At 45.6% G+C, this 19,261-nt stretch overlaps 1 protein-coding gene across 2 annotated transcripts in view; it reads left to right on the top strand.

Moving 5' to 3' along the window:
- The window catches only part of SERTM1 (serine rich and transmembrane domain containing 1), a 117,236-nt gene that overhangs the window by 43,322 nt on the left and 54,653 nt on the right, over positions 1–19,261 (top strand). The window lies entirely within an intron of this gene.

Raw genomic sequence — 19,261 nt, 5'->3', positions numbered from 1 at the left:
GAGTGATGGGGAGAAGACAATGATGGGGTGATGGAGCAGGCAATGATGGGAGTGATGGGGAGAAGACAATGATGGGTTGATGGAGCAGGCAATGATGGGAGTGATGGGGAGAAGGCAGTGATAGGGTGAAGGAGAAGGCAATGATGGGGAGAAGGCAAGGATGGGGGTGATGGGGAGAAGGCAATGATGGGGGTGAGGGAGAGGGCAATGATGGGGTGGTGGGGGAAAAATAAATGATGATGGGGTGGTGTGGGAGAATGCAATGACGGTGGTGGTGGAAAGAGCAGTAAATGGGGGTGGTGGAGGAGGGGGAAATGATGGAGGTGGTGGAATGGGCAATGATGGGAGTGGTGGGGGAGAAAGTAAAGATAGTGGTGGGGGAGAAGAAAATGATGGAGGTGGTGAAGAGGGCAATGATGGGGTGGGGGAGAGGACAATAATGGGATGTGAGGGGAGGAGGACAATGAGGGGTGTGGGGGATTGGGATGGGAGGAAGGGGGACTTATAATGGCCTTAGGAACAGGGGGAGGTGGAGGAAGACATTATCGTTTATTATGTCTAACACAGTCCCTTAGTATATAGTGTACTCACTATGTCTAACACAGTCCCTTAGTATATAGTGTACTCACTAATTCTGTATAACACCATCCTTAGTTACATAGTTTCCTCTTTTATTATTTATAAAACCGTCCCTTATTACGTACCATCCTCTCTAGTTATATATGATGCCGTCCTTTATTATATAGCTTCCTCTGCTGTTATGTATAGTGCTGTCTCTGACATAGTGTATTCGTGTTAATTTTGTTATTTACAGCACCCTCTTTTATTACATAGTCCCCTCTCTTTTTAGATATAAAATGACTGCAGATCGAGGAGCCGGTGACCAAACTACCAGTCCATCAGCTCCTCCATTAGAAAGGATGCTTTCCCATGCTCCATCAGCCATCATTGCATTATACAGCTAACAAGACAGGACGGCATGTAATAAAAAACAGGGCTCTATATAATCCAATATGTAAGGTCAGTCACATTATTAAAAATTATTATTAAAAAGCCATTAGGTCTTCATCCAGCATCATCAAGCTAATACATACATATATATAGAGAACTGCAAGAAGATGAAAGTCTAGAAATAATAACAGCAGAGTTAGTAGCAGACTAAAAATTAGATCTTTGAGTGTAGTGTGGGCTCTTCGGATGCTTCCGGATTATCAACAACCAAAGGGGCGGCAAATTTTTCGACCGCCCCGGGCGCCACAAACAGTAGCTATGCCACTGCGTCCGTCTACATCCTCACTCTCTGACTGAGTGCAAGGACTGACTGCCTGAACTCAACTCTTCCCTTTCTTTTAGGTGAACTAAACTCCACCCACCTCCCAGCACGTTTCGTATTCCAAGCAGGGAGCCGCCGAAGGTGCTTTGCTACACTACTTTGTGGTGTGGGGTGCAGGTGTTGGAGTGTGGTCAGGAGTCTCCACCTTACCTGGATGGTGGGGTACCACACCTCAGGAGGAGGTGCAGTACCTCTGTGGCGACTGAACCCTCAGGGGTGCCACAATTACGTCCCCCAGAGCCCCTCAAGCAGATTTATGTCCCCACACAGCTCCCTTACACAGTATCACGTCCCCACACAGCCACCCCCTCAGTGATATCCCCACATAGCCCTCTTACACAGTATTTTGTCCCCACACAGTCACCCACTCAGAATGATATCCCCACACAGCCCTCTTACACAGTATTATGTCCCCACACAACCACCCACTCAGAATTATATCTCCACACAGCATCTTACACAGTTTATTTACCTCCTCATTCCCCCTCAGAATGAGGTAAAAAATGAATCACAGTATACATTGCTATAGTGTATGCAATAGATGGCAGCTCTGGCACCCATCTGTCGCGTGGAAGAGCACAAGGATCTATACACTGAGCCAGTCATGTCTGCAATATGCATGATTCACCCATTTTTCAATATGGCTATCTGAACCTCGCCTTAATGTCACAATCTAAGGCACGAATCCTATTCATGTTAGATCTAATTTATTTCTTATTTCCTCTGCAATTATCAATGCTACATCAAACTACAACCTCCTTATCAGGAGCAGAGTTTAGATTCAGTATCAGAACCAGTCATTCAGCCCTGTTCTGACTCCCATGTTCTCTGCTGCAGTCAGATGTAAGATTGTCTTTCTGCACATCTTTTAATTAATCATAAGATGAATTCCAAAGGGAATCTACTTGTCAGAAGCACAAATATCATCATATATCACCACCCTACCATAATAAACGCACCTTTGCCTTCATTTCTCCTCGAAAACTGCCAGATTAAACCCACTTGTAAATTTCCGTTTTTATTTAAGATTTGTGTTGCAAAAAGGATGATGAAAATCTTATTTTGATTTTTAAGTACATACAGTAGCCAGTTTATGAGACTTAAATAGGTGCCATGGTCATTTTATATACAGTATGAGTTAATGATTAATTGGGGCCTATATATGCTCAGTTACCTAAGCTGTAATTGTAATTTAGAACCAATTTAACAGATTACACCCCAAATGGCCCCCACTGAGAATGGGGCTCTGAAATGCCCCATTGGAATGAACAGATGGCCAAACTTACACACTATATTTGTCTATGGAGCTGCCGGGGATAGCTGACAACACCACTTGGCTACCCCCGCAGTACTATTGACAATGACTGGAGTGGTGGTACGCATGCGCGGCCATTAGATATGATCAAATCTATTCATTGCGTTTCAGATTCTTGATGAATTTTATTACATTCACAGGTCTCGCACAATATTATTTCATCAGCCACAAAAGGCTGCCTTGCCTTCCCAACCACTCAGGCTTTCCCATAATACCTTGCAGCTATCACATCACATAGGATAGCACAACTAATCAGAAGAGACTATCAGTCTGTATAAAAGTAGGGACAAGTAATGCAGCATCCATTTTAGGGTGATTTATGATAGTGAGAGAATGTTAGAGCTCAAGCTTAGCAATAGAGACAGAAAGAGAAAGCCATATAACAATGAACAAATATTCAAGACAGTAATGTGTTATATAGCTGCAGCAGTGGAGTAGATGAGAGTAGTAGTGAGCAAAAAACACAAAGATTCAATTGCCAGCAGGAGAAAGAGACTGGAGAGGTGCCAGATTCATGAAGGCAAGGTGCACACAACCATATTTTTGGTCCTAGTGTGATCCGAGAAAACATTGGATCACACCCGGATCAATGTTATTCTATGGGGCAACGCATATGTTCGATTTTTTCCTCTGACCGAGCCGGTCTGAGGAAGAAATTACAGCATGTCAAAGTTTGATTCAATCTTTGGATCGCACTCGGCCAAGCAATCAATGAGTGTAGAGTGTGTAGAAATCATCGGACTGCACTCGGATGACAACTGAAGGCTGAACTTTTAAATTCCTATTTTGCATCTGTTTTCTCTCAGAAAGGAAATGTAACATTAACTGTTCTTCACTGTCCTATTAAGGGAATAGAAGAATCCAGGATATCTATAAACAGACAGATAGTGAGGAAACACTTAGCTAACCTAAATGAATTCAAGTCTCCAGGTCCAGATTAATTACACCCCAGAGTACTGAAGGAGATAGCAGAAGAAATTTTTGAACCCCTCTCCATAATCCTTGAAAATTCTTGGAGAACAGAAGTCCCAGAAGACTGGAGAAGAGCAAATGTTGTTCCTATCTTCAAAAAGGGGAAGAAGGTGGACCCAGGCAACTATAGGCCGGTGAGTCTGACTTCTATACCAGGAAAGATCTTTGAACAAATTATTAAGCAACATGTATGTCAGTACCTGGATAAGAATGAAGTGATTAAACAGAGTCAGCATGGGTTTGTAACTAATAAGTCATGTCAGACTAACTTAATTTCCTTCTATGACGGAATCACTGATTGGGTGGATCAAGGAAATGCTGTATATATAGTATATCTTGACTTCAGCAAAGCATTTGACAAAGTATCTCATACAATCCTTATTGAAAAAATGACTAAGTATGGAATGGACAAGGCAACTGTTAGGTGGATTCATAACTGGCTTAGTGATCGGACCCAAAAAGAGTGGTCGTAAATGGCTGCACATCCAGTTGGAAGAATGTCTCAAGTGGGGTACCACAGGGCTCTGTCCTGGGCCCTGTATTGTTCAACATCTTTATCAACGATTTAGATGAAGGAATTGAGGGTAAACTGATTAAATTTGCTGATGACACAAAGCTAGGAGGGATAGCTAATACTAGAGAAGAGAGAGAGGATTCAAAAAGATATAAATAAACTGGAGCAGTGGGCAGCAACTAACAGAATGGTTTTTAACAGGGAAAAATGCAAAGTACTACATCTGGGCAATAAAAATGAAAAAAGCATATACAGAATGGGAGGAATAGGGCTAAGCAACAGCACATGTGAAAAGACTTGGGTATACTAATAGATCACAGACTGAATATGAGTCAACAGTATGATGCAGCAGCAAAAAAGGCAAATGCAATTCTAGGATGTATTAACAGAAGCATACAGTCTAGATCACGTGAAGTCATTATTTCCCTCTACTCCTCTTTGGTCAGATCTCATCTGGAATATTGTGTCCAGTTTTTAGCACCACATTTTAAAAAAGACATCAACAAACTGGAGCAAGTTCAGAAAAGAGCGACCAGAATGGTGACCGGTCTGCAAACCCTGTCTTATGAGGAAAGGTTGCAGGATTTGGGAATGTTTAGTTTGCAAAAGAGAAGACTGAGAGGAGACTTAATAGCTGTCTACAAATATCTAAAGGGCTGTCACATTGTAGAAGGATCAACTTTATTCTCATTTGCACAAGGAAAGACTAGAAGCAATGGGATGAAACTGAATGGGAGGAGACACAGATTAGACATTAGAAAAAACTTTTTGACAGTTAGAGTGATCAATGAGTGGAACAAGCTGCCACGAGAAGTGGTGAGTTCTCCTTCAATGGAAGTCTTCAAACAGAGGCTGGACAGACATCTGACTTGGATGATTTAGCGAATCGTGCTTTGAGCAGGGGGTTGGACCAGATGGCCCAGGAGGTCCCTTCCAACTCTACGATTCTATGATTCTATTGCCGAGCACCTTCTCTTTACAGTTTGCTCCGATTCTCTCAAGCAAGAGAATAGGATCATACTTTGCTAACACTCTGATCAAACTCTGATCAGAGTTCAGAGTGGCTTTTGCATAATGAACTCGATCCTCTCAGATGAGACAATCATGTGACCCTGCCCATACGGTGTAGCTGACAGTGGCTTAACTAGATCTCTATGGCAACATTTCGGCAAGGTTTTCACCCCTAACAGTATGTTGTTCAGATACATGGGCCACGGTAATGTCTGTTACTCACTTCTGAAAAAAAAATACAATTTATAAATCTGACAGTAATACAATAATTTTCTAAGTAATACTTATAAATAATATAATAAAAAAATTACCAAAAAACAATTAATAACCACATATCGTTTATGAAGAAAATCTACTGTCTCAAGACCAATATACCCATAATACCATGTATAAGAAACAAATAAAGCTGCCACACCATGACCACCGAGAAGTGACCAAATACTACCACCATACTGATAATTAATAAAAAAAAACACAGTACTAATACTAATATTAGGCTGTGTGCCCACGTAGCGATTTTTAAGCGTTTATGCCGCGATTTTTGGCACGAAAACGCTGCGAAAACGTTTAAAAATCGTGTACAGAACGCCCCCCATGCATTCCTATGGCATTCCGCACATGCTGTGCTAATGCTGCGCTTTTTTCCGTGGCGGAATCGCATCGCGGGGAAAAATCGCAGCATGCTCATTCTTTTGTGCAGAATTGCAAAGAATTGCCGCGATTCCGCACCCATAGGAATGCATGAGAATCGCTTACTTCCCGCATGTGGCGCTGCCCACCATGCGGGAAGTTAAGCGTCTCATGTGCGGTTGGTACCCACGGTGTGGAGGAGAGGAGACTGTCCTCCAGGCCCTGGGTACCATACCCCTGTAAAAAAAAGAATAAAAAATAAAAAATCGGGGTACATTTACCTTCCGACGTCCCGCGCTGCCTTCCCGGCTTCAGCGTTTCCAGTAATGCCTTGCGGCAAGGTCCTGTGATGACGTAGTCTCGCGTGACTCTCGCGGTCTCGCGAGATCGCTATAGCAACGCGAGACCAACGTCATCACAGGTCACGCAAGGCATTACTGGGAACGCTGAGGCCGGGAAGGCAGCGCGGGACGCCGGAAGGTAAATATACCCCGATTTTTTTATTTTTTTTTAGCATTTTAACATTCTACCTTTTACTATTGAGGCCGCATAGGAAGCCTCAATAGGAAAAAGCTGCTCACACTTGTCAAACACTATGTTTGACGAGTGTGACCAACCTGTCAATCACTTTCCAAGCGATGCTTCAAATCGCTTGGAAAGTGCTTGAATATCGCACGTGAAAATCGCGATCATAATCGCGGTAAAATCGCGGTGAAATCGCGCGGGAAAAAAAGGGAAGGAGTCCGGTTTTTAGTGTCCGGAATAAAACGCTACGTGGGCACATAGCCTTACTCCCATGCAATAACCGTACATGCACAACCATCTATCCATTTCATCGCAGCTTAGATGTAGCAGATACTTCACCAGGCAGACACCCCTACATTCCCAACAAAAGGGGGTCTCAGGGGTGTACATGCCACAATTGTCTTTCATTGTAAAACAATTGCTATAGAGTAGTCATTTGAAATGTGTAGCCAATATGACACCTTTATGGTGCACCTTCTTGTAAAATGCTGCAAGGGAAATAAACCTTTTCCAATATTCCTTATCCAATGATATCGTTATATGTATACAGTATACATCACTATTTGCCAAACAGATGAATTCTCACCCTAACGCTGATGCAGTATAGTCATGTGTGAATGCAGATTGTACTGTCATCTAAGGGCAGTGTGAAATCTTCATGATAATTAATTCACAATTTTTTGTACGACTAGTTGCAAAGAACTAAAAAGCATAAATGTTTCTCAAATAAAAGAAAACAAGGAGTATTTTTTAGGTGGTTTAACAATAAATCTGAAATAGTCAGTTGTACGGTTTATAGTCACAATAGTAATTAAAAGCTTATTATTCAATAATTATATGGGGCGAGCACATTCATTTTTTCATTAGCTCTAGAATAACCAAATAGGCTAATTATAATAACTGGTATTTACCATTTAGAAATGCAAATTGTGTGTTTTATGCAAATGGTGAATATCGTTAAAGTTTAAATAAATGTCAACAAAATGTCAAAAGCAAATTGTCTCTTCAGAGAGGAAGAGGACTAGAACTCTAGTGCCACCTATAGGAAGTAGCAATCCTAAAAGTCAATATTGACCCTTTAATGTGCCTTGTCACATGACTTAGGATAAAAGCCAAACCAGAATCTCAATTTGCAGACTTGTTGTTATGATTCAGTCACCGAGGAGGATTACCGGGGAAATAGCTAAGCAACCAGGAAACCAGAAAGGTTGGCAACTTAGCGGATTGCAGACCCCTAAACCTAACAACACAGCATTAGCCGTGGAACAATGATGCCCTAGACGCCTCGGCACAGCCAAAGAGTTAACTAAGCCTAAAGCAAGAAAGGGGAAAGCCAAACTGCCCCGGAGCAGAACCCCAAAGGAGTAGATATCCCCCAAACATATATTGTCGGTGACACAAGATGAGGCACAAACGCAGGCAGAAAATAGACTGAGCAAATAATTGGGCCCACACTGACTAGATAGGACAGGACAGAAAAGATACTGTGCAATCACGCAAAAACCCTAAAAAATCCAACACGTCTGTTAAACAAAAACACTGAGGCCACATGACCTCTCCCCTGCTAGATCAGTATTCTGGTGTTAACTAGAAGCAAAGCAAAAGGGGACAGGGAATTAGCAATACTGAACAGAATGACATAAGCTGTGACATATGAGCGGGGTTCAGCACAAATCCCAGCAGGGAATAATGCTGAACCCACACAGCAAAGCAGAAAACAGAGAAAGGCAAAAACTATATCAAATGCAAAAGATTCAGCAAACAAATAACTTATCTGAATGATGCAAGACCAAGGAGGGGAAAAGCAGACTTCACAATGCACAGGAAGACAAACAAATCACCAGCAGCAACTGAAGGAAGCATGCTCACTTAAATCCTCCCAGTCTGTAACCCCTGACTTCCAATCATCGTCTTTAGGTGATAGACTTCTGTCAATATGACCAGCTCCACTACCCGCTGAAACCACCAGAGGGACCCCCGACTCAGAAGTCAGATCAAGAGAGTTCACAACACACTGTGTTTCGGGGTACTGCCCCTCCTCAGTGCAAAGTGTGAGATCTGGATTGGCTAGGTGAGAGACGTCTGAGCGATATCCAAGTTAGTAAGCTCACAATGTACAATGGTAGACAGAGTGGAAATATTAGACTTTAGATCATTTTCCTCGTATATGAAAATTGACATTGTCACATGTCTGTGAATGACAAAAGTTTGCCAAACCTTAGGATTAGCAGATTATTTTAAGGTAAAATTATAACTTAGTATTTTTACTCAATGGGATGACAATTGTGGCGCCCCCAGGAGTATGGTCGCCACAGTGGCATTACCTTCCTCCTAGGGAGTGTGATGTCATGCTTGGAAGCAATGAAGGATCTCTCTGTCAGGTAAATCAACATATCATCAGCACGGTTCCCACTCCAGGCCAGCAGAGGGAGCTCTGAACCAAAGCTGGGGAGGAGCTGCTCTCTGGGGGCCAGGAAGGGGAAGTTGAGTTAGTTCATGTGAGGAGGGTGAAGTGTGTGGACGAGAGGAGAAGAGTTGGAGGACTGAGCAGAGTTCAGGCTCACTTCTAGCATGGCGCATGGTTCCGGATTCCGGCATCCGAGGTTGTATGGATACTGATGTTCCTGCAGCAGAAACCGGAGGAATAGGAAGCTGTGAATGCTCTGTTCCCACATAAGACTCGGAGGCACAACAGCAACGTGTGAGCCAGAAGAAGGAGGCTACAGCTGTCTGCCATACGAGGGGGTTCTAAAAGAGAGCAAGCAAGAGGAACTTCAGTGTAACTCAGTACTGCATGTACCTCAGATAAGCGCTAGAAAGGAGACTACACAACCCATCTGCATAGAGAGATTCCTGAGTTGCTTCCAGGCTGGCCAACTCCTGTTCCATCTGTAATCTGGATCCTGGACTGCACTTGCAAAGCAAAGTAAAGGTAAAGGAAACTGCACCCTGTTGTGTCATTGCCTTCTTCCTGAAACCCCTTCAGCACTGCTACATCTCTGTGCCTAACACTGCACCCTCTTCCTCAACACCTATTCTCACTGCCCTGGGACTACAGCTCTGCCTGTGGGGAGCTATTACATCTTGCTGCCTTATACCATCTGTCCCAGAGGATCTGCCTGCAGCGTCAGCTTAATCCCTTGATTGTCGAGCACCACAGGTGGCGTCACGTATCATCCACTTATAAACTTTAACCAGCCATGCATAACCCCTTTTACATGGATGCCCAGGGCCATGGACCGGGTCACCGCTACTGTGACACTTCCCTCTGAGATACCGGCCTGGTACCGAGTACCCCACTGCCCTGGCGGGCGATCCACAATCAGGTGTGATTGGGCTACCATTTTTATTTAAAGAACAGGGACCTATCAAAGTTTGATCTGCACAACGGATGTTTGTGGAAATGTACTGTGGCAGGCACAAAGGTGATTTGTCTGGAAAAGGTTAGGAAACTATCTATAAAACGTTTGGACGCCACTCACCCACAGCAAGATTGATTTTCTACAAATGAAGGAAATTTACTATCATAATTACTCTAACAAGGAGTAGTTGACCAGCATAGATCACTTCAAGAGCAAGTCATATAACAATCTGCAAGATCATAAAGGAACTCAAGGTAACTTCTAAGCAACTAAAGGCATTTCCCACATTAACTAATGTTATTGATCTTGAATCCAACATCAGGAAAACACTTATCAACAATGGTGTGTATGGCAGGATTGGATGGAGAAAGCTACTACTTACCAAAAGAACATTGCAGTCTGTCTACAGTTTGCTAGGTAACCTGGACAAGCCAGAAGGCTATTGGACTATGGCATACTGCCAATAGTGGCAGACCACGTGGCTGCTATGTGGCTGGGAGTCAGTGGGGGCCCAGTGCCAGCACAGACGCCAGGACCCCACTCAGCATCATACTTTCAACTGTTTCTTCATTCTGGATGCAGACACAGTTAAAAACAATGCTGGAACAGTGAACCATCAGATCTCTGCTCCATCATTCTCCCTGTGCTTCTGACATCAATACATTGCGCCCGTTGTGATGAGCTTCAAAACACATGCTACAAAGACTAGAGCAGCAGGAGACCAGGGAGAGGTGAGTATTTTAGCTGTACTCTAGCTAGAATCTTCGCTAAGAAGTAAGTACACCCCCTAGTGTGCTACTAGTACTCACAGATCAGAGTTGCCTTTCTAGCTGAATTGGTGAGTGCCCATGCAGCTTGTAAACTGCACAAATGAAGCATCCTTAAATACAGGTGAAAAGGCAGGCCTGTGGTCCCTACTGAAGAATTAGCAAGGTCAAGCAGTCTGACAAATGTCCAAAGTAGTATGTTTCCACTCCATCCCTTCTGAAGATATGGTGTTCTGTACACAGGTCAAATCTAGCATGGAGAAGTGTCTGCAATACAGTTCCAGAACAGAATATCTTGCTTCAGAATCAGTCTTCAATTTGCAGTTTTTTCCATGTGTTTTGACTGAGAACCAGGGAACTGCGCATGATAGCTATGGAGAAAAATGTTGATTTAGTCAGTCTTCCTGAAATGTTCGAGGTTTGCAGGACCGAATTTACATATGCATTGGTGGAGGCTGTGCTACGGTCTTGGCAGGCTTTAGTTTTGTACTTCACAAAAAAACAGGCCAATAGTTCTTGCTATGGTCACCTAAAATTTCTCTGCATGTTGGAAAAGTTGAGATTCTTGGCATTTCTGGCTGACATACTGTCAGTCTTCAGGAGATACCAGAAAGCACTTCAGTCAAACTCTTCCAACATTGTTGACATGGCTAGATTGATTGAATCTGTGAAGTCAAAAATATCATCTTTGCTTGAAGATCCCATCTTGGGAGGTTGGACATCGAGACTCGCAGAAAGCATTACTGTGCTCCCATGTTGTTTGAGACAACTGAATGGTATTGATCTGACTTCCCGATCTGGTTGCAGCTCCAGATCATCACGACAAAAAAATAGTAAAGGACACAATCTCTATGTTATTGATAAGAGGGGCTTAACCACCATATTCATGGAGGTGAAGGAAGGCATTACAACTTTCTTAAGTTATCGTTTCAATCAAGATGAATATATGATTGACATTATGCAGCCATTTTGCTATCTGTCCAAGGGTGCAGATTAGAGTTGAGCGACTTTTGGTTTTTTAGGGTCGCGTTTCGTTTCGTGAAACCCGACTTTTCCAAAAGTCGGGTCGAGCAAGATCGTCCGATTATAGGGAAAAGTCGGGGTCGTCCCGAAACACGAAACCCAATGTAAGTCAATGGGGAATAAAAGTCGGCAGTGAGAGGAGGACAGGAAACACACCTACAGTGCCCATTTGAATGCCAAAAGCATCAATTCTTCTTACTTAAGCTTGTCAACCTTAATTAACTTCATAATACAAGTTACGCACTGAAAAATGGGGGTTATTTGGCTAAAGTTGTGGGGGGGTAGGGCTGGCTCCAGGTTTTCATGTGCCCTGGGCGAAAGAGCGCCCCTTTAACACATACCACAACTCATCATGCTCCGATACGGCAGAGAAATAGCGGTATAGTACAATGAAAAATACTTCACTTTTTACATCTCATGACGAGGCCCATCTATTTCTCCATACAGAATCATTGGTCCCATATAATGTTTGAAACAGTATATGATGAGCTCCACATAATGCTACAGTATATGTTGGTCCCCATGGATGAAGCTCCACTGTCTTATGGGCCCAAATAATGCTCCAAACATAATGGGCCCCATTTCTACTGCTCTAGTGTATAATGGACCCTGTAAATGCTGCTCCAGTGTCTGATGTCCACCTTTGGAATGTTCCAGTGTATGGTGGGCACCATCTATCATTCTCCAGAGTATAGTGCTCCCCAAAAATTGCTGTCCCAACATTGAAAACAATCAAATAAGTCTCCTCGCTAGGGAATCCCTGTACTTGTCTGGACTCCTCGTCGTCCCCATCTTCCATCTCACTGCACAATATTTCAACTTTGCAAGTGCTGTGATCCTGAGCAAGCAGGGGGGGCCCACTCGTTGGCGACGGCACTGGCACAGGGCCCCTGATAGTACGGTGGTGTGTCTGATGGCGGGTGGGCCGAACCTGCACTTTCATCTGCAGCTTCCTCTTTGTCACCGTGTAAGATGGAACTGTATATGGGAAGGGTAACCTGAGTTTCATCAGGGTCAGATTCAGGCCGAGTAGCGTGCGAGGGGAATGTAGTGGTCTGGGTCAATGTACCAGCAGATTCATCGAGCAGTGGCTGGGCATCAGTGCACTTGTGTCGCCCCCAGGAACACGGTCGCCACAGTGGCATTACCTTCTTCCTAGGGAGTGTGATGTCATGCTTGGGAGCAACGAACGATCTCTCTAGCAGGTTAACTGATTGGGCGGCGTTATTCCCACGAGTCATGACCCTCCAAACAGCGTTCATGAAGGCAAAGTGTTTGTTTTACGTGGGCAGTATGGTTGCAAAGCTGAACCTTAAAGGAATGTCCAGAAGGGCACCACCAGGAGTGGAGCCTACGGTTAAATTCGACTCCACCTGGGAAACCTCAACCATGCCAGCTACAGAACAGATGCACACATTGCAAGCTTAATTCCGTTAACGAACGAGACTCCGTCATGCCCCGCGGTCCGAGTCCGGCTTACTAGAGGGACACGTGAGGCTCTGGCACATGAGATTGGCCAATAACTGGTGTGTCATGCCATTACATGTCCGTGGCTGCATGTGCGCTACACTGAAAAGGCCAGCGTTTGTCGCTTACAGGTGCAGATAACCCGCTGAACAACGTTAGTGATGGGGATCACTGATGACAATTATTACCCGCAAACAATGATTTCCCAGTAAGTGCAGGTCAACCGCAGTTCCGGAATTAGGCCTAACCGTCATTCCTGAAAAAATGAAAAACATACGTGTGCAAACCACAGGTGCTGTAGCTTGCTTAACAGCTCGCCAGCCGTTCTCACGCCAAGTATGGATTGCACATGATTGCACAAAGGTTAGAAAGGGTACCGTATCCCCGGATAACATGTATGGATAGCGTACACATTCAAAATATATGTCTGTACATCAGGAGGCAGGCTCAGACGGTGTTAGGCCCAGTATGGATTGCACGTGATTGCACAAAGGTTAGAAAGGGTACCGCATCCCCGGATAACATGTATGGATAGCGTACACATTCAAAATATATGTCTGTACATCAGGAGGCAGGCTCAGACGGTGTTAGGCCCAGTATGGATTGCACGTGATTGCACAAAGGTTAGAAAGGGTACCGTATCCCCGGATAACATGTATGGATAGCGTACACATTCAAAATATATGTCTGTACATCAGGAGGCAGGCTCAGACAGTGTTAGGCCCAGTATGGATTGCACGTGATTGCACAAAGGTTAGAAAGGGTACCGTATCCCTGGATAACATGTATGGATAGCGTACACATTCAAAATATATGTCTGTACATCAGGAGGCAGGCTCAGACGGTGTTAGGCCCAGTATGGATTGCACGTGATTGCACAAAGGTTAGAAAGGGTACCGTATCCCCGGATAACATGTATGGATAGCGTACACATTCAAAATATATGTCTATACATCAGGAGGCAGGCTCAGACGGTGTTAGGCCCAGTATGGATTGCACGTGATTGCACAAAGGTTAGAAAGGGTACCGTATCCCCGGATAACATGTATGGATAGCGTACACATTCAAAAGATATGTCTATACATCAGGAGGCAGGCTCAGACGGTGTTAGGCCCAGTATGGATTGCACGTGATTGCACAAAGGTTAGAAAGGGTACCGTATCCCCGGATAACATGTATGGATAGCGTACACATTCAAAATATATGTCTGTACATCAGGAGGCAGGCTGAGACGGTGTTAGGCCCAGTATGGATTGCATGTGAGTGCACAAAGGTTAGAAAGGGTACCGTATCCCCGGATAACATGTATGGATAGCGTACACATTCAAAATATATGTCTATACATCAGGAGGCAGGCTCAGACGGTGTTAGGCCCAGTATGGATTGCACGTGATTGCACAAAGGTTAGAAAGGGTACCGTATCCCCGGATAACATGTATGGATAGCGTACACAATCAAAATATATGTCTGTACATCAGGAGGCAGGCTCAGATGGTGTTAGGCCCAGTATGGATTGCACGTGATTGCACAAAGGTTAGAAAGGGTACTGTATCCCCGGATAACATGTATGGATAGCGTACACATTCAAAATATATGTCTGTACATCAGGAGGCAACCTCAGACGGTGTTAGGCCCAGTATGGATTGCACGTGATTGCACAAAGGTTAGAAAGGGTACCATATCCCTCGGATAGCATGTATGGATAGCGTACACATTCAAAATATATGTCTATACATCAGGAGGCAGGCTCAGACGGTGTTAGGCTCAGTATGGATTGCACGTGATTGCACAAAGGTTAGAAAGGGTACCGTATCCCCGGATAACATGTATGGATAGCGTACACATTCAAAATATATGTCTGTACATCAGAAGGCAGGCTCAGACGGTGTTAGGCCCAGTATGGATTGCACGTGATTGCACAAAGGTTAGAAAGGGTACCGTATCCCCGGATAACATGTATGGATAGCGTACACATTCAAAATATATGTCTATACATCAGGAGGCAGGCTCAGACGGTGTTAGGCCCAGTATGGATTGCACGTGATTGCACAAAGGTTAAAAAGGGTACCGTATCCCCGGATAACATGTATGGATAGCGTACACATTCAAAATATATGTCTGTACATCAGGAGGCAGGCTCAGACGGTGTCAGGCACAGTATGGATTTGACGGCCCAGATTACCCAGCGGAGGAGCAGGGAGAGGTAAAGATTGCAAATGCTGGGGCCCTGCCCAAGCAAGGGGGGCCCACTCGTGGGCGTCGGTACTGGCACTGGGCCCCTTATAGTACAGCGGTGTGTCTGACGGCGGGTGTGCACCACCACCGTCAGAGACACTTGATTGCACTATGAGGGACCCTGTGCCAGTGCCCGCACCCAAGAGTTGGCCTACCCACCTGTCCAGGGCAACGGCACTCGCACGGTGTCGTGCGCTAGGTGGTGACCCCGGCCATGGGAGGGGAGGCAGCACAGTTAGGGAGTTTTAGAAAGTGGCATATGTTGATGTTGGACATTCAGCTGATGCAAAAGGCGAAATAGGTGAAGTCCCAGGAAGAGGTGGACCAAAGCAAGCCATTTTTCTGTCACCCTATGTGTCATCAGGGGAAGGTGGGACAAAATCCTTGGAAACCCATGCATGGTTCATTTTAATGAAGGTTAGATCATCCACATTTTGGGTTGACAGACGGGTCCTTTTTTCTGTCAGGATTGATCCAGCTGCACTGAAGACTCTTTCCGATAGCACACTTGCAGCTGGGCAAGCGAGCTCCTGTAAGGCATATTGGGCCAATTCAGGCCAGGTGTCCAGTTTAGCGGCCCAATAGTCAAAGGGGAATGACCTGTGTGGGAGAACATCGATATGGGAGGAAAAGTAGTTTGTAACCATAGTTGACAACTGCTGTCTCCTGTCACTTTCCATCGATGCAGTATTACCAGTTGTGTGAGCGGTATTTGAAAAATCAGTCCACAACATTGTCATGAAACCCCTGTCTCCAACGCCACTTCTGCTGTGTGCACCACGAACACCTCTGTCAAGCTGCCCCCGGCCCGTACGGCTCGTGTGAGAACCATCACCGCTGCTGTGTGCTGGGAATGCCTCAAGCAACCGATTTACCAGAGTTGCTTGTTTATTAGCCAATATTAGGTCAAGGTTCTCCTGTGGCATGATGTTTTGTAATTTGCCTTTATAGCGTGGATCCAGGATGCTGGCCAACCAGTAGTCGTCATCGTTCATCATTTTGGCAATGCGTGGGTCCCTTTTTAGGATCTGCAAGGCATAATCTGACATGTGGGCCAATGTTCCCGGTGTCAATGATGCACTGCGAGTGCTGGGTGGAGGAGCACTTTCTGGCAAATCCACATCCCTCCAGTCACGCACAAACCCTGTACCAGACCTTGCCACGCCAACATTTTCACTTGCCCCACGAGATGCATCCTCCTCCCCTAAGTAATCATCCCCATCATCCTCCTCCTCCTCCTCTTCTTCCTCCACCTCGTCCAGGAGAGGTCCCTGAGCAGACAATGGCTGAATGTCATCAAGGATTCCCTCCTCCTCTTCCTCCTCATCAACATTGGCTGCAGAAGCCTGCTCCTTAAGGTGCGTCAAAGTTTGCATGAGCAGACGCATAAGTGGGATGCTCAGGCTTAGGATGGCGTCGTCTGCGCTTACCAGCCGTGTGCATTCCTCAAAACACTGAAGGACTTTACAGAGGTCTTTCAGCTTCGACCACTGCACACCTGTCAACTCCATGTCTGCTCTCAAAGTGCCTGGCCGTGTATCCTCCCACAAATGCATTATGGCCTACCTCTGCTCGCCCAGCCGCTCCACCATGTGCAGGGTGGAGTTCCACCTTGTTGCAATGTCGATAATGAGGCGGTGGTTGGGAAGGTGGAGCAATCGCTGCAGCTTCTGCATACGAACGGAGTGTACAGGCGACCGGCGGATGTGCGCGCACAGTCTTCGCACCTTCTGGAGCAGGGCTGTTAACTCCGGATAATTTTTGAGGAAGCACTGCACCACCAGGTTCAAGGTGTGAGCCAAGCAAGGTATATGGCTGAGTTTTGAAAGGGCTATGGCTGCCACAAAATTACGGCCGTTATCACTAACTACCTTGCCTGCCTCAAGATGTACCCTGCCCAGCCATGACTCAGTTTGTCGCTTCAAGTACTCGGCCAGCACCTCGGCGGTGTGTCTGTTGCCCAAACACATCATCTGCAACACAGCCTGCTGACGCTTTCCACTAGCTGTTCGATAGGGGGACACATCGTGTGCAACAGTGGCAGCTGCAGATGGAGTGCTCGTATGACTGCGCTCTGTGGACGAGCTTTCGCTTCTGGAGGAGGAGGAGGAGGAGGGTCGAACGCCTACAGCCAACTGTTTCCTATACCGTGGGCTAGGCAGCACTGTCCCACCACCGCTGTCCCCTGTGGACCCTGCATCCACCACATTAACCCAGTGCGCAGTGATGGACACGTAACGGCCCTGGCCATGCCGACTGGACCATGCATCAGTTGTGAGGTGCACCTTTCCGCTCACTGACTGCTTGAGTGCATGGACAATGCGGTCTTTCACATGATGGTGGAGGGCTGGGATGGCTTTGCGAGAGAAGAAGTGGCGACTGGGTAGGTCATAGCGTGGTACTGCATAGGCCATGAGTTCGCGGAAAGCTGTGCTTTCCACCAACCGAAAGGGCATCATCTCAAACGAGATTAGTTTGGCAATGTGGGCGTTCAAACCCAGTGTACGCGGATGAGAGACTGAGTACTTTCTTGACCTACTCATAGTGTCTGGGAGGGTGAGCTGGACTTGAGAGCTGCATATGGTGGAAGTAGCGGTGGACAGGGCGGACTGAGAGAGGGTTGATGATGGTGATGGAGTTGGTGTTCTTTCTGATGGCCTAGAATCAGTCTTTCGTTGATATAACAGTGGGATTCCCTGACTGCTGTGGCCTTGCAACGACACCTCAACATTTGCTGCTGTGCTAATCAGTGGGCTTACAGTGGGGGAAACAATGTAGTGTTGCTGACTACCTTCGTTGTGATCAGTTGCACATGTGGCACTTGAGGTTTGGTGTTGTGTCCACGCTTGCAAGTGCATGGTGTTTAAATGTCTAAGCATGCAACTGGTATTCACATTTTTCAGATTTTTCCCTCGGCTAAAGGTCTTTGCGCACTTCTTACAGATAACCTTGGCCTGATCATGAGGATTTTGTTCAAAAAAGTAACAGCTGTTGCGATGTCGATGTCTGCTGTGGATGCTCCTCATCTGAGCTATTGGAAGCAGCACCCTCTTCCCCCAATGGATGCCAATCTGGGTCAACAACTGGGTCATCCATCACCTCCTCTTCTATGTCATGTGCACCTTCCTCTGTGTCACCGTGTATGGTGGTATAGTGTGCCGGAAGGGGCACCTGAGTCTCATCAGGGTCAGAATCTGGCTCTGTACACTGCGAGGACAATGTAGTGCTCTGAGTGAATGTGCCAGCAGAATCATCCATCAGCGGCTGTGCATCAGTGCACTCCATGTCAGATTCATCTTGGCCTGGGTAATTCACCATTTCACTTGATAATCCAGGCATGGTATGTGAAAACAGCTCCATGGAGTAATCAGTAGTATGGCCTGCGTCATCCTTCAATCTTGGTTGGGGTGAAGGACACAAGGAAAGGTGTGGTTCATGAACATGAGCCTCCAATGACGACTCAGTGCTTTTACTTTTTACAACTGAAGAAGAGGAGGCGATAGAGCTGGAGGCTGAGTCAGCAATGTAAGACAAAACTTTTTCCTGATGCTCTGGCTTTAAAAGCGGTTTGCCAACTCCTAGAAAACTAAGCGTTCGAGGCCTTATGTAGCCAGACGATGATGCAGGCTCAACACCTCCTGCATTCAGTCCTATTTTGCTCTTGCCACTACCATCAGATCCACCACCAACACCATCATTACCAGCTGCCAACCCCCGCCCAATTCCACGGCCTCTTCCACCAGCCTTCCTCATTTTTGGTAGAAATGTAGACAAAATCCAACAAACTATATAATAATGTAAAACAAGGTACAAGGTGTCTATAGGACAGGGGAGATTTTGAATTTCTGCAGACACTTGTGGACACTGGACACTTTTGGATTGTGTGAGGCCCACTGATATCTGAGCGCTATGTGACAGGCTCGATGGCACAGCTGTGACAAAAGTGACGAGAGGATAAGGGAGATTTTGAATTTCTGCACACACTTGTGGACACTGGACACTTTTGGATTGTGTGAGGCCCACTGATATCTGAGCGCTATGTCACAGGCTCGATGGCACAGCTGTGACAAAAGTGACGAGAGGATAAGGGAGATTTTGAATTTCTGC

This window comes from Dendrobates tinctorius, unplaced genomic scaffold, assembly GCF_039654945.1.
Source record: "Dendrobates tinctorius isolate UK_male_01 unplaced genomic scaffold, ASM3965494v1 ptg000075l, whole genome shotgun sequence".
Classification (NCBI taxonomy): domain Eukaryota; kingdom Metazoa; phylum Chordata; class Amphibia; order Anura; family Dendrobatidae; genus Dendrobates; species Dendrobates tinctorius.
This window is presented reverse-complemented; position numbering and strand designations above follow the sequence as displayed.